We start from the raw sequence: 17188 nt of genomic DNA on the forward strand, positions 1-17188 counted from the left end.
CTTGCCCAGTTGTAACATTTAATCAGAACTTATGCAACTTACCTCAACACAAGTCAAACCATTTGATTTGTCTACCAAGTTTTTTTGGCCAAGTTTGGAATCACATAAAATACCTGCTATATCCTCCTAAACTTATTACATGGTACCTTACTGGAGGGGTAGTGGTGGCTCTAATATTTATGCTTAAGTTTCTCCCACACCTAAGATCCTGACAACAGCAAGTAAAAAATACAACACTCCAGGTGTTAATAGCTGTGGAGCATGCTGGACAAAAACCTCCAAAGAAGGTGGTTCTTGCCTGGCTGATGCAAATACAGTAGGCCATTTAAAGCCCTAGTTCTCCTAAATATCTCCCCTTGCTTTTGACTTCTTAGGACCTTCTGTGGACTCAATCCTTTGAGGACTGGTAGTCAAAGATCTTAAGACCTGTCTGGCAGGCCAACCTAAGACAGGCACATCCCAAAATGCTGGGAGGATCCCTGAGGAGGGGTTATAAAAATTCATGACTCCCACTAGGTCACTCAATAAAATAAAATAAAAAGAGTCAGATGAGGCAGGGAAATAATATAAGCAAGCACATGCAAACTCAAAATGAATAAGTAAATTGGCCAAAACTACCTGTCAGTGGATTAATAGCATGGTAACTAGTAATGCATACTCTACCCCTAGCCAAGCACAACACATGAGCTGCAACTGCCAGTTTCAAAATGACCATCTGTTGACAGAGGTTTCTGTCCTGTCTGGTCCCTCAGTCATTCAGTCCCCCCAAACACACACACACACACACACACACACACACACACACACACACGTCTTCATTAGTAATAAACTGGTTGATCTAGTAGTTCAGGGTTCTTATTAACTTTTGCATCTTAAATTAACCCATCATTCTTGTCTGTGTTACCCATGTGATTTGGTACTTTTATCAGTGAGCTATTCTCATCTTGCTTACTCTGTACCTGGGTGATGACTACAGACTGAAACTTTATTCTTTCCAGAATTCTCCTGTTCTAGTTTCCCAACCTATACTTTCTGTCTGGCTACAGCCCAAACGTTTTATTAAAATACAAGTCTCTAATTATAGGGTGCAAGGTCATTATCCCACAGTACCCTCCCTTTTTTCAAAACATGGACTCAGAATCTAATCTCCTTTGTTTAGCTTTTTTTCCAGACCATTAGCCATACCAACTTGTAACCAGCACAGTAAAAGAAAAACATCCATATTCCATTTTTGGGAATGTTGGTGTAGTTTTCTAGGCTACTTCCTGCAGATTGGTGGCAGTGATTATCTTATGGGGACCTAAAGAAAATTGAAAATTAAGGTCAAGTCATGACTGGAATATTCTGTGAAGCTTCATAATCTCAACCATCAGTTTTGAGGCTGTTCTGAATGTAGAACTCAGACAGCTGGGCCATCTGCTCCTAACAGAGATTTCTAAGGGGGTCTTCTTTGGTCAAACATGATTTTTCCTAACCAGAAAGAATCCACAGCTTTTCATTTCCTGTGGAAACAAAAGCAAGACCTCGTCTCCAAAGTAACATGTCTTTTGACTTATATTTTAAAGTCAAGGCATTTTCAAACATATATGTTAGATTAATTCAACAGCATTTATAATCAAATGTCTTTTAGCAGCTGTTGCAACTTCCTCATCTGTCAAGCAATTCAAAGACAACACAATAACATACAGTACCCAGACTCTCTGTGTATTTTACATCTTTATGTGACATTATTTTAAACTGTTTCTTTTTATTTTTATTTTCTGTTTTTTTAGACAAAGCTTCTCTGTGTATCTTTGGCTGTCCTGGAACTCACTCTGTAAGCCAGGCTCTCCTTGAATTCACAGAGATCTGCCTGCTTCTACCTACCAAGTGCTGGGATTAAAGGTGTGTGCAACCACTTCTAACCACTCTCTTCTTTTTTTTAAGGACCTTATCCTTTTTATTTTCTCTCCCAAGTCTACATATATTTTTTAAACACAATATGACCTGTTCAGAGATTTTCTTCATTTGAACCTATCTTTACTGTATATCTTTATTTTTCTGACCACATCAGTCTTCAATTTGCTAAATAATAAGTCTGGGATTAAATCTGTGACGTTAGCTGGGCGGTGGTGGCACACGCCTTTAATCCCAGCACTTGGGAGGCAGAGGCAGGTGGATCTCTGTGAGTTCGAGACCAGCCTAGTCTACAACAGCTAGTTCCAGGACAGGCTCCAAAACCACAGAGAGACCCTGTCTCACAAAAAGCAAAAAGAAAAAAAAAATCTGTGACTTTGATGACTGGATCTACCCCATTTCTTAAATTTCTGAGAGTCTAGCTTTATGACAGAGGTACTGGCAGGAACATGTTTATTGCCACAACTCGATGAAGTTTCATGGTCCCAGCCACCACCAAGAAGCATATTGTCAGCTATTTATAAATGACAACAAGCCAACAACAAATAAAATTTTGAACAATTATTAACTTTATCCTCATTTTAAAACTCTTTTGTTTACATTTTTCTTTATTGGGTATCAAACCATAGCCTTGTGAATATGAGGCAAACTTGCCACATTGAGCTTTACCCCTAACCTCATAGAAGTCCTTTATATTTATTTGATTGGTTTACATCTACCTTGAAAACCCCATACATTATATGATATACATATACATGAACACACAAAACAGCTCACACATGCACATAAACAAACTTATATTGCATTATATTCTGGTTACTTCCTACCTCCACTACCCTTTCCTTTTCTTGCAACACAAAATTTTTCTGTGGTTTGATTATGTTTTTTTCCAGAGAATTTAACTATGACATCTATATGACCATGAGTTTCACACTATCTAGCAAAACATGGTTAGTTTTTCAATGGATACACAATTATGTACTACAAGTTGTTTATCCCAGATTCTCCTAACTATAAATAGTTTAATAGCGAGTAGTTTGAAATTATAAGTCTCTTATTCATTAGTAGTTGACTATTTCCAGGGCCTTACTTGTGTGGATACAGTGCGTGAGTTCATAATTGCTATGAATATGACCTGCTTTGAAGATGACCCTCTCTCTTCCGGTGGATAGGATGTGGGATAAAGGTAACATTCCTACATTGCTGATGGGAGTGCAAACTTGTATGGCCACTTTGGAAATCAGTATGTTGAATTCACAGAAAATTATGAAACAATCTACCTCAAGACCCAGTAACGATGCTTTTGGTTGTATACCCAACAGATACTATCATATCACAAGGACATGTATTTGACTGTGTTTATAACAGCATTATTCATAAGTTCCTGAATACAACCTAGATGCCTCTCCACCAAAGAATGGATAAAGAGCCCAACGCAGCCTGCTTCAGGGCTAAGAGTCTGGGGACCGAGTGATGAGTGCTCCTGCCACAGGGGTTTCTTTGTTCCACATGACCCTGCCTCTGCCAAGCCCACCCTTTTTTCTGCAAGGTTATTGGCCAGCAAGAGGACCTGCTCTTATAGTGAGGAGGTCCATCGGGTGGGGTAGTTGTATGCCTGCTCAGCCTGCTGGACACCCCAGAAATGGAGTACAGCCCTCCTGTAATTCCCTAAATGTTTCTGGACAGTCAGTGGGGCATCTCCCCAGCTACTGGCTTTCACTATTTACCCCACCCCATCTTGCTAAGAAGCACTCCATCCCATCTGCGGGGTTCTCAGATCCACCACCACAGCCTGCTTCAGAGTGTAGGGGATCTGAGAGACAATTCCAGTGCTGAGGGCACCTAAGAGAGGGCAGGCAAAAAAAAAAACTTAAGTATACTGTCAGCCACAGCAAAGATTGGACCAAGATGCCAAGACTCTCCTGACCGCATTTGAAGGAAGAAATGGGCAGGTACCAGTGCAAGAATTCCTCCAACAACCTGAAAAGCAACATGATAACACCAGAATCCAGCAAACATGCACCAGGAAGACTTGAACATCCTAATCCAGAAGAAGTAGAAGAAATTGAGTTTAAACGTAACATTATAAAAGTGATAGAGACCCTTAAACAGGATGTGAAAAACTCCCTTAAAGAAATGGAAGAGAAGACAAACAAAAAGTTAGAAGAAATTAATAAATCCCTCAAATATACCCAAGAAAACAAAGAAAAAGCAATCAAACAGGTAAAGGAAACAGTTCAAGACTTGAAAACTGAAATGGAGGTAATGAAGAAAATATAAACCGAGGGATGGCTGGATATGGAAAATCTGGGTAAATGAACTGGAACTACAGAGACAAGTATAACCAAGAGAATAGAATAGACAGAAGAAAAAATCTCAGACACTGAAAATACTTTAAAGGAAATAAACTCATTGATCCAAGAAAACAACAAATCTAACAAATTTGTAATACAAAACTTCAAGGAACTCTGGGATACCATGAAAGGACCAAACCTGAGAATAATAGGGTAGAAGAAGGAGAAGAATTACAGCTAAAGGGCGCAGAAAATATATTCAAGAAAATTTTAGAAGAAAACTTACCCAACCTAAAGATGGATATTCCTATGAAGGTACAAAAAGCATACAGAACAACAACTATACAGGATCAAAAAAAAATTCACCATATAATAATCAAAACACAAAACATACAGAAAAAAGAATATTAAGAGCTTCAAAGGAAAAAGGTCAAGTAACATATAAAGGTAACCCTATTAGAATTAAACCTGACTTCTCAATGGAAACAACGAAAGCCAGAATGTCTTGAATATATGGGCTGCAGACACTAAGAGATCTTGGAAGCAAGCCCAGACTACTATGCCCAGCCAACCTTTCTTTCACCATCTACGGAGGAAAAAAAGATATTCCAGGACAAAAACAGATTTAATTAATACATAGCCATGAACCCAGACTTACAGAAAGTACTAGAAGGAAAACCACAATCCAAGGACGCCAACAACACCCATAATAACACAGGAATCAGACAACCCTCCGTGAGCACAACTCAAAGAAGGGAAACACACAAACACTACCACCAAAAAAAATAACCAAAGTTAACAAACACTGGTCATTAATATTACTTAATATCAATGGACTCAATTCACGTATAAAAAGGCACAGGTTAAGAGAATGGATATGAAAACAGGATCCAACATTCTGCTCTTTATAAGAAACACACCTCATCCACAAAGATAGACATTACCTCAGAGTAAAGAGTTGGCAAAAGGGTTTTCAATCAAATGGACCTAAGAAACAAGTGGGTGTGGCTATACTAATACGTAACTAAATTGACTTCAAACTAAAATCAATCAGAAGAGATAGAGATGGACACATAATACTCATAACAGGAACAATTCATCAGGATGAAGTCTCAATCCTGAATATCTATGTCCCTAATATAAAAGTACACACATATGTAAAAGAAACATTACTATAACCCAAAGCACACATCAATCACCACACACTAATAGTAGGACATTTCAACACTCCTCTCTCACCAATGGACTGGTCAACCAGACAGAAACATAACAGAGAAATAAGAGAATTAATAGAGGTAATGAATCAAATGGACTTAGCAGACATCTATAGAACATTCCACCCAAATAGGAAAGAATATACCTTCTTCTCTGCAGCTCATGGAACCTTCTGAAAAATTGACCACATACTCAGTAACAAAGCAAACTCCCACATTTACAAAAAAATATATTAGTAACCACCTGTGTCTTATCAGATCACCAGGGATTAAAGTTAGAATTCAACAACAATGCTTCCCCCAGAAAGCCTACAAACTCATGCAAACTGAACAGTAAACTACTGAACCACACCTGGGTCAAGGAAGAGATAAATAAATTAAAGTCTTCCTTGAATTTAATGAAAATGAAGACACAACATACCCAAAATTATGGGACACAATGAAACAGTGCTAAGAGGAAAGTTAATAGCACTAAGTGCCCATATAAAGAAAACGGAGAAAGCTCACATTTGGAGACTTACCAGCATACCTGAAAGCTCTAGGAAAAAAAAAGAAGCAGACTCACCCAGGAGGAATAGAAGACTGGAAATAATCAAACTGAGGGCTAAAATAAAGAAAATAGAAACACATAAAACAATCCAAATGAAATAAAGAGCTGGCTCTTTGAGAAAATCAACAAGATTGACAAACCCCTATCCAAACTTATCAAAACGCAGAGAGAGAACATGCAAATCAACAAGATCAGAAATGAAAAGTGGGGCATACAGACCATGAGGAAATACAAAGAATCATTAGGTCTTACTACAAAAGCCTGTATGCCACAAAATTCGAAAATGTAAAAGAAATGAACATTTTTTTTTAGATAAGTACCATATACCAAAATTAAATCCAGACCAGGTGAATAGTTTAAACAGACTTGTAATTCGCGAGGAATTAGAAGCTGTCATCAAAAACCTCCCGACAAAAAAAAAGCCCAGGACCAAATGCTTTTAGTGCAGAATTCTACCAGAACTTCCATGAAGAGTTAATGCCTATACTCCTTAAATTGTTGCACTTAATAAAATCAGAAGAGTCATTGCCAAACACTTTTTATGAAGCTACAGTTACCCTGATACCAAAACCACACAAAGACTCAACCAAGAGAGAAAATTACACCCCAAAATCACTCATGAATGTCAATGCAAAAATTCTCAATAAAATACTGGTAAAATGAATCCAAGAACACATTCACAAAATTATCCATTATGATCAAGTAGGCTTCATTCCAGAAATGCAGGACTGGTTTAACATACAAAAATGTATCAATGTAATCCATCATATAAATAAACTGAAAGAAAAAAGATATGATCATCTCATTAGATGCTGAAAAAGCATTTATGAAAATTCAATACCCCTTTATGATAAAGGTCTTGGAGAGATTAGGGATACAAGGATCATACCTAAATATAATAAAAGCAATATACAGCAATCTTTCAGCTAACATCAAACTAAATGGAGAGAAACTCAAAGCCATTCCACTAAAATCAGGAACAAGACAAGGCTGTCCACTCTCTCCATATCTCTTCAACATAGTGCTTGAAGTGCTAGCAATAGCAATAAGACAACATAAGGAGATCAAGGGGATTTAAAGTGGAAAGGAAGGAGTCAAACTTTCATTATTTGCTTATGATAAGATAGTGTACATAAGTGACCCCCAAAACTCTACCAAAAAACTCCTACAAATGATAAATAATTTCAGTGATGTGGCAAGATACAAGATCAACTCAAAAAAAAATCAGTAGCCCTCCTATACACAAAGGATATAGAAGCTGAAAGAGAAATCAGAGAAACTTAAACTTTCACAATAGCCACAAATAGCATAGAGAATTTTGAGGTAACACTAACCAAGGAAGTGAAAGATCTATTTGTCAAGAATTTTAAGGCTTAAAAGAAAGAAATTAAAGAGGACACCAGAAAATGGAAGGATCTCCCATGCCCTTGGATTGGTAAGATCAACATAGTAAAAATGGCAATTCTACCAAAGGGAGCCTATAGATTCAATGTAATCCCCATCAAAATCCCAACAAAATCCTTCACAGGCCTTGAGAGAACAATAACCAACATTATATGAAAAAACAAAAACACAGAATAGCCAAAAATCATACACAATAAAGGTACTTCCAGAAGCATTGACATCCCTGACTTCAAACTCTATTACAGAGCTACAGTAATTAAAACAGCTTGTTATTGGCATAAAAACAGACATTGACCAATGAAATTGAATCAAAGACCCAGATATTAATCTAAGAACCTATGAACATCTGATTTTTGACAAAAGAGCTAAAATTATACAATGGAAGAAAGAACGCATTTTCAAAAAATAGTGCTGGTATAACTGGATGTCAACCTCCAGAAGTATGAAAATAGATCCATATCTATCACCATGCACAAAACTCAAGTCCAAATTGAATAAAGACCTCAATAGAAATCTGACCACCCTGAGCCTGATAGAAGAAAAAGTGGAAAGTAGTCTGCAATACATGGGCAAAGAGACCACTTCCTGCGTATAACCCCAGTAGCACAGACAATAAGTGCAAAAATGAATAAATGGGACCTCCTGAAACTAAGAAGCTCCTATAAAGCAAAGGAAACTGTCATTACGACAAAAAGGCAACCTACTGAATGGGAGAAGATCTTCACCAACCCCACATCAGACAAAGCTCTGATCTCCAAAATATATAAAGAACTCAAGAAACTAGACATTAAAATCCTAAATAACCCAATTAAAAAATAGGATACTGATCTGAACAGAGAATTCTCAACAGAAGTTCAAATGGCCAAAAGGTCATGTTCAACTTCCTTAGCAATCAGAGAAATACAAATCAAAACATCTTTGAGATGCCATCTTACACCTGTCAGAATGGCTGAAATCAAAAACATCAATGATATCCTATGCTGGAGAGGATGTGGAGTAAAAGGAACAGTCCTCCTTTTCTAGTGGGAATACAAACTTGTACAACCACTTTGGAAATCAGTGTGGCGGTTTCTCAGGAAATTGGGAGTTAAACTACCTCAGGATCAAGCGATACCACTCTTGGGAATACACTCAAGAGATGTCCAATCATACTACAAAAGCATTTGTTCAACTATGTTCATAGCAGTGTTACTTTTAATAGCCAGAACCTGGAAACAACCTAGATCCCCTCATTAGAAGAATGGATAAAGAAAGTGTGGCACATATACACATTAGAGTACTACTCAGCAGTAAAAAACAATGATATCATGAATTTTGCATGCAAATCAATGGAAATGAAAAATACTATCCTGAGTGAGATAACCCAGACCCAAAAGGGTGAATATGGTTTGTACTCACTTATTAATGGACTCTAGCCATAAACAAAGGACATTGTCCCTATAGTTCACGATCCTAAAGAAGCCAAATAATAAGATGAACCCAAAGAAAAACATACATAGATAATCCTGGAAATTGGAAGCAGAAAAGATCACCAGGAAAAAGTTGGGACCATGGGGGGGGGGGCGAGAGTGGAGGAAGGGGAGAGGAGGAGAGAGAAGGGAGAAGGGAAGAATTGGGGAGAGATTGGGGAAGTGGAATGGTGATTGGGGGAGTGGAATGGTTGAGATGGAGGAAGGGTAGATATAGGAGCAGGGAAGAAGATATCATAATTAAGGGAGCCATTTTAGAGTGGGCGAGAGACTTGGCTCTAGAGGGGATCCCAGGTGTTCATGGGGATGTCCCCAGCTAGGTCCTTGGGCAGCAGAGGAAAAGGTGCCTGAATTGGTCTTGTCACATAGTCACACTGATGAATATCTCAAATATCGCCATAGAACCTTCAGAGACCCACATCGGAGCACTGGACTGAGCTCCCAAGGTCCAGTTGAAAAGCAGAAGGAGGGAGAAAATGAGCAAGGAAGTCAGGACAGCGAGGGGTTGGTCCATCCACTGAGATAGTGTGCCTGATCTAATGGGAGCTCAACAAAGGCAGCTGGACTGGGTCTAATTAAGCATGTGATCAAACTGGACTTTCTGAAAGTGGCTGACAATGGGGGCTGACTGAGAAGCCATTGATAATGGCACTAGGATTTGTTTATACTGCATGTACTGGCTTTTTGGGATCCTAGTCTGTTTGGATGCACACCTTCCTAGGCCTGGATGGAGGGAGGAGGGCCTTGAACTTCCCACAGAAAAGAGTACCCTGCCCTCTCTTAGGAATGGAGGGGAAGGGAGGTGGGTAAGTGGGGGAGTGGGAGGGAAATGAGAGGAAGTGGAAAATTTGAACGGTATTATTTATAAAGCAGTAAAAAAAGAATGGATAAAGAAAATGTGGCACATTTACACAATGGAGTATTATTCGGCAGTAAAAATAATGACGTCTTGAAATTTGCAGGTGAATGAATGGATCCAAAAAAAGAACACACACACACACACACACACACACACACACACACACACACACACATACATTGAGTGAGAGAACCCAGACCCAGAAAAACAAATATAATATGTAGATACAAATAAGTGGCTTCTTGATATAAAGCAAAGAAAAACCAGCCTACAATCCACAATCCCAGAGAACCTAGAAAAAAAAGAGGACCATAAGAGAAACATACAGGGATCTAAATAGGAAGGAGAAAAAGACAAGATTGCATGAGTAAACTGGAAACATGGTGGTCATGGGAGAGGGTACAAAGAGAGAGGAAGGAAGGGAGGGAAGCAGAGAAAAATGTATAATGCAAAAAATGATAATAATTGATAGAAAAGAAGAAGTCTCTCTCTTTATCTTGAGGATTATCATTTCCCAACTATACTTTGCTGTAATGCTGCCTGAGCCTTAAGGGTGTAGTGTAAATGCTTTACTTAGGGCTAAATACATAACCAGCAAATTTCACATCAACAACTCTTAGCAATCACCTCTCTAAACAAGTAGATGCTTCTTTGATTAAGACTGAGATGTAACCCTTGTCAGTAGTTATTAACATAGATATACATAAGTTATATAAATTTTAAAATAATTTTAATCACATTGTTATAGTTCTCCTGTCTTTATACTCATTTGTTATTCTGCTACAATATTTTTTTCTAAACTGTCTTCTACTCTATTTCTAAATGTTAGATTCTCAATTCTCAGGACATTCCTCTCTTAAATATTTTTAAACTGTTATATGACAATGAAGATTCTCTCAACCTCATCTATTCACTTTCTTATATTTTTATTGAAAAGTAACCATATTAATTTGTGTCTTCTATGTATCAACTTTCCCTATGCAAAGATTTTAAGCAGGCACGCTAACACTGTATTTATTCAGTGGATTGATGAAACCTTGGGCATTTTGCATGGGAGAAAGGCACTTTCCTGATTGAGAACTATTCCCCGTGAATACTGAGTATTGCCATATGTAATTCACTGTACTAAGTGCTTGTCATGGACCATTATTTTACAGGTGCTTACAGTTAAGCATTACCTTTATTTACCATATATGAAAACTAAATATTCTCCAAAGCATTTATTTTATAGTTTGATAACAAGCATTGTAATTTACTGATTTATTATTAACATACATCTTTACATAGTTTTGAAATATACCATTTCTTAGTATATATTTTAAAAGTTGCAGTATCCAAAATGCATGAATAGATAAAATCCTAATTTGAGAATTTATTACGGCATAACTCTTTATGGTCACAGTGCCTTGTGTTTTCTAAACTGATAGACTGCTAGTGTCACTTTGAATGTTAATATGAAAATAAAACAAGTCATATTTTATACAGTATAACATCCAATGTGCATGTTGTCTGTGTTTGATGTTCTCTGCAAGGGTAACTTCTACTTCTTTTTGACATAATTATTGAGAATCAATTGAGTCTCAATTTTCTCTTTGTATCTTTTCTCTTACATAAGCTGTATTTCCACACAATATACCCCAACCTTCTATCTTACTTTAAAATGTTCATATAGTGAGGTCTTTAATACATTTGGACTTGAGTTTTGTGCACGTTGATAGATATGGGTCTATTTTCATTCTTCTACAGGTTGACATCCAGTTATGCCAGCACCATTTGTTGAAGATGCTTTCTTTCTTCCATTGTATACTTTTGGCTCCTGTATCAAAAATGAGGTATTCATAGGTTTGTGGGTTAAAATTTGGGTCGTCTATACGATTCAATTGGTCGACTTCTCTGTTTTTATGCCAGTACCACACTGTTTTCATCACTGTAGCTCTGTAATAGAATTTGAAGTCAGGGATGATAATGCCTCCAGACAATTCTTTATTGTATAGGATTGTTTTGGCTATCCTGGGTTTTTTTGTTTTTCCATATAAAGTTGATTATTGTCCTCTCAAGGTCTGTGAAGAATTTTGATGGGACCTTGATGGGGATTACATTGAATCTATAAATTGCCTTTGGTAGAATTGCCATTTTTAATATGTTGATCCTCCCAATCCAAGAGCAAGGGAGGTCCTTCCATTTTCTGGTATACTCCTCAATTTCTTTCTTCAATGCCTTAAAGTTCTGGTCAAATAGATCTTTCACTTCCTTGGTTAGAGTTACCACAAGATATTTTATGCTGTTTGTGGCTATCGTGAAAGGTGAAGCTCCTCTGATTTCCCTCTCTGCTTCCATATCCTTTGTGTATAAGAGGGCAACTGATTTTCTGGAGTTCATCTTGTATCCTGCCACATTACTAAAGGTGTTTATCAGCTGTAAAAGTTCTTTGGTGGAGTTTTGGGGGTCGCTTATGTACACTATCATATCATCTGCAAATAACGAAAGTTTCACTTCTTCCTTTCCAATTCGAATCCCCTTGATCCCCTTATGTTTTCTTATTGCTATTGCTAGAACTTCAAGCACTATATTGAAGAGGTATTGCGAGAGTGGACAGCCTTGTTGTGTTCCTGACTGGGAGAAGATCTTCACCATCCCTGCAATAGACAAAGGTCTGATCTGCAAAATATATAGAGAACTCAGGAAACTAGACTTTAAAATGCTAATTAACCCAATTAAAAAATGGGGCACTGAACTGAACAGAGAATTCTCAGCAGCTGAGGATAGGGAACCTGAAATGACCCTAGCCTATAGCAATACTGATGAATTTCTTGCATATCATCATAGAACCTTCATCTGGTGATGAATGGAGATAGAGACAGAGACCCACACTGGAGCACTGGACTGAGCTCCCAACGTCCCAATGAGGAGCATAAGGAGGGAGAACATGAGCAAAGAAGTTGGGACCACGAGGGGTGCACCCACCCCTGAGACAGTGGAGCTGATCTACTGGGAGCTCACCAAGGCCAGCTGGACTGTGACTGAAAAAGCATGGGTTAAAACTGGACTCTCCGAACATGGCAAACAATGAGGGCTGATGAGAAGCCAAGGACAACGGCATGGGGTTTTGATCCTACTTAATGTGCTGGCTTTGTGGGAGCCTAGCCAGTTTGGATGTTCACCTTCCTAGATATGGACAGAGGGGGGAGGACCTAGGACTTACCACAGGGCAGGGAACCCTGACTGCTCTTTGGACTGGAGAGGGAGGGGGATAGGAGTGGGAGGAGGGGGAGAAGGGTGGGAGGAGGGGGAGAAGGGTGGGAGGAGGGGGAGAAGGGTGGGAGGAGAGGGAAGGAAATGGGAGGCTGGGAGGAGGTGGAAACTTGGTTTTTTTTCTTCCTTTTCTCAATAAAAAAATAAATAAATAAAATGTTCATATAAATCAATGTATGTTCTAATTTGCTTGTTAATTTTTTGTTTCCTTTTATTATGTGTAGTTGTGTATGCCTGTGTGTGAGTAAATACCTATAAGTGCATGTGTCTTCATAAGTCAGAGACACCATATTGTAACAGCATGAATGAATGCAGACAGATTGTAAAAATATATACAGCTTTAATGGGGAAATAGACTTACAGAACCACCGTTCCCATGGAGACCAGGAAAGCAGAAGAAGTGGCTGGGAGCACATTCACCAGATTTATAGGTAAACATTAGCCCTAGGTGAACACGCCCCCTACGGGGCTGGACTTATCCCTACATCTCCCCGTTTTGTCTAAATAAGACAGAACTAAACCAAATACAACTATATACAATAATAACAAATAATAAATATAACAGACAATATTGAGAACAAAAGTTTTGCTAAACATTCTATCTCAAGGAGTCTAAATAACGTAGAGAGTAACTACAATTATATAATCTTCAACTCCGTCAAAGATCTGAGAAGGGAATAAATATTACTTAAGAAACGAGATATATCCAAAATGTGCAACAATTGACAGAGACAACTGACTACCTGGGCAATCACCCAAAGTCTCGTTTGCAATATTGAATCAACCAACTTTGGCTAAGGCCTTACATAAATGACATACCATTATTAAAGCAAGGAACTTTCTTAGAACTATCTTACCCTGTCTTGGCAGGATAAGACAATCCTGTTTCATTGTCAGAAGTTGAGGTATGGGCTTTTCTTAACCCAAAGGCCAGTTCTGCCAAGAAACAAGCTCCCAGTGGAGTGTCTTTGGTGCTCAATGTTCTCTCGGGAGTAGAGTGGCATTGCCAGGAGTAATTGTGTCTCATTGACACATAATTCTAGGTTAGATTAAAGGCCATTTTCTACAGCTCTTCGAAGAGGCTGAAGTTTATACTATCTATACTAAATATAATCTCTATGTATCTGAAAGACCTGATTAACTTAAAATAAATATGACAAACATATAATTCTCAATACCTACCTAACTTGAAGACTAAAAGAATAAACAACTGTGCAATATATGAAGACAATGATCTTCAACTGTAAACAACGTCATTACATATCAAATGTAAACAATGTTATTATATAAATAGTATCAGAGGTAGAAATGTACATTGTAATATGGTAGATGTATCAATACAATATAGACAAAGTTATAAGCATACTCTTATACAAAAATAGAGGTAGGAACACTCACATTCAATATTCAATATATCAATATACAGGAAACAGTACCAATACAATTTTCTAAAAACAGTAATTCACAAATACCAATCATCCCATCAAACCAGTTAATCCCCCCCTTTGTTTTTAAAAATACCCCTAATTCCATAAAATATCTCCCCATCCCCTCAACCCTAAACCAACCACTAAAAGATGTCCCTAACCCTGAGGGCAAACTCTGTTGGGAGAGGGGACATTGTCCTCTAAAATTGCTTCTAGCTGACATGGGGGCAACGTTCTTCTTAGGGGCTCCTGTGAAAGCAAATGATGGTAAAATTCCCAAATTAACCTTTGACCTAAGAAAATTATAGCTAGTCTCTGAGCGTTTTGAGAAGGTCCAGCCAGAGTGTTGTCTAAAATGTGCACCATTCGAAATTGTCTCGTGCAGTTGGTACCAAAAAACGGGTTTAATTTTAGCGCTTAAAAAAAATTCATGACGTCATAAAAACCAGATTGAGTTGATGTCGTGGGGCCCCATCTTCATCCTGGAAACTTTAAAAATTACTGTAGGGAAAGTTGTTGTTTGTTATGGGAAATTTAAACATTAACAACAAGGACATATACTGACATATAAAGAAAGACACAGATATGAGGAAAAGCAAAGAAAGTTTATCAAGTACATAAATATTCTTATTCTGTCCCATTTCATGGCTCCTGACCTGAGACAGAAACTCTGAAATATCTCTTATCAACAGGCTTGGAATTGAAGAGGGACTGAGCCATAGTCCAACTCCAAAACCAGCTCTACATATTTATAAAGAAATGTTTAATAAGATACATACATATATATATATATATATATATATATATATATATATATATATATATATATAATTAATACTTACAAAATGTGTCCATCCATCAGTAATTAAATATTCAGGGTCCCTCAATTTCTTTGAAGATGAGTATTTTCCTGTGGAGATAAGAAAAGAACCCTGCCCCCAACCGATCTGTAAACCTTACCCTCAGTATGCTCGCCATCCTTGTGAATGAATTGTTATTTATCTTTTCCAAGTGACTTCTCTTCTTCAAACTGAACCTTTATTAATTTTGATTGTATCCACAATTTTTCCTCACCTGAGGAGATAAGAGCAAAACCCCTTCCCCAACGTAGCACATATCCTGGCTTCCATTGTGAGGTCAGCACATCCTTGAAATAAACTGGTTGATTCAGTTCAGTAGGCTTTTCCATTATCCAATGTCTTTCTGCAGCCGTTGTTCCCTTCTCATTAGTGTTGAGAAAATTCAAGGTTAACAAAGCATTATGTAACCTATTTCTGGGGGTGTTCTCCACCCATTTCTGTTTGATCAACGTATCTTTTATAGTTCGATTTGATCTTTCTATGACTGCTTGACCTGTAGGATTGTATGGTATACTTGTAAAATGCTTGATATTGTAATAATCAAAAAAACATTTCATTTTCCTAGAGACATAAGCAGGACCATTATCCATCTTTAATTATGTAGGTATACCCATGATAGCCATGACTTCTAATAAATGAGTGATTACCGAATCAGCTTTTTCTGAATTTAAACCAGTTGCCAACTGAAAGCCTGAATAAGTGTCAATGGTGTGATGAACATATTTTAATTTGCCAAATTCTGCAAAATGGAACACATCCATCTGCCAGATTTTATTCCTTTGGGTGCCCTTTGGATTAGCCCCTACGGGCAGTGGCGTTTGGTTATAGAAAGAGCAAGTATGGCATTTCTTTACAATCTCCTTAGCTTGTTGCCATGTAATAGAAAACTCTTTCTTCCAACCTTTGCTATTAACATGATGTTTTTTTTATGAAATTCAGAGGCTTGTAGCACACTACCAATCAATAATTGATCAATTTCTGTATTACCTTGTGCTGGAGGACCTGGCAGACCCATATGGTATCAGATGTGTGTTATATACATAGGGCAAAGCCTGTTACTGATCAAATCTTGAACCTAGAGAAACAATGAGGTTAGTTCTGTATCATCAGGTATAAATCCAGCAGTTTCAATATGCAAAATAACTCTTTTTGTGTATTGTGAATCAGTGACTATATTAATAAGTTCTTTAAAATCCCTTAGCACCATAAGAATGGCATATAATTCTGCCTTCTGGACAGAATCATAAGGACTTTGTTCCACCTTACCCAAGTCTTCTGATTTGTAACCTTCCTTCCCTGATTTATTGGCATCAGTATAGAATGTACAGGCTCCAATTATTGGAGCATCACGGACGATTCAAGGAAGAGTCCAAGAAGTTCTCTTTATGAAGTTAAGCCTCTTGCTTTTTGGATAGTTGTTATTAATGTCTCCCAAAAAATTAGCACAAGCTCTTTGTGATGGTTCATTATCTTCCCATAATTTCTTTAGTTCATCAGCAGTGAAAGGCACTATAATTTCTGCTGGGTCTATGCCTGCTAGTTGACGAAGTCTCAGCTTGCCTTTTATAATTAACTCAGAGACTTTTTCCACATAAGTTTTCAGTTTCTTACTTGGTTTATGTGGTAAAAAGATCCATTCCAAGATAATATCATCTGTCTGCATTAAAATTCCTGTAGGAGAAATTTTTGATGGTAGTATGACGAGAATACAATTGAGCTTTGGATTCACCCTGTCCACATGTGCCTGTTGTAATTTCTCCTCAATCATTGTCAGTTCCTTTTCTGGTTCAGCTGTTAATTCTCTGGGACTGTTTAAATCTTTATCACCATCCAAGGTTTTGTTCAAATGAATTATTCGATCAGGTGTTATCCCAATAGCTGGTCGTAGACTGAAAATATCTCCTAACAGTCTTTGAAAGTCATTAAGAGTCCGTAGGTGATCTCTCCTAATTTGTGCCTTTTG

Source organism: Microtus pennsylvanicus, chromosome X (genome assembly GCF_037038515.1).
Source record: "Microtus pennsylvanicus isolate mMicPen1 chromosome X, mMicPen1.hap1, whole genome shotgun sequence".
In the NCBI taxonomy this organism is placed as follows: domain Eukaryota; kingdom Metazoa; phylum Chordata; class Mammalia; order Rodentia; family Cricetidae; genus Microtus; species Microtus pennsylvanicus.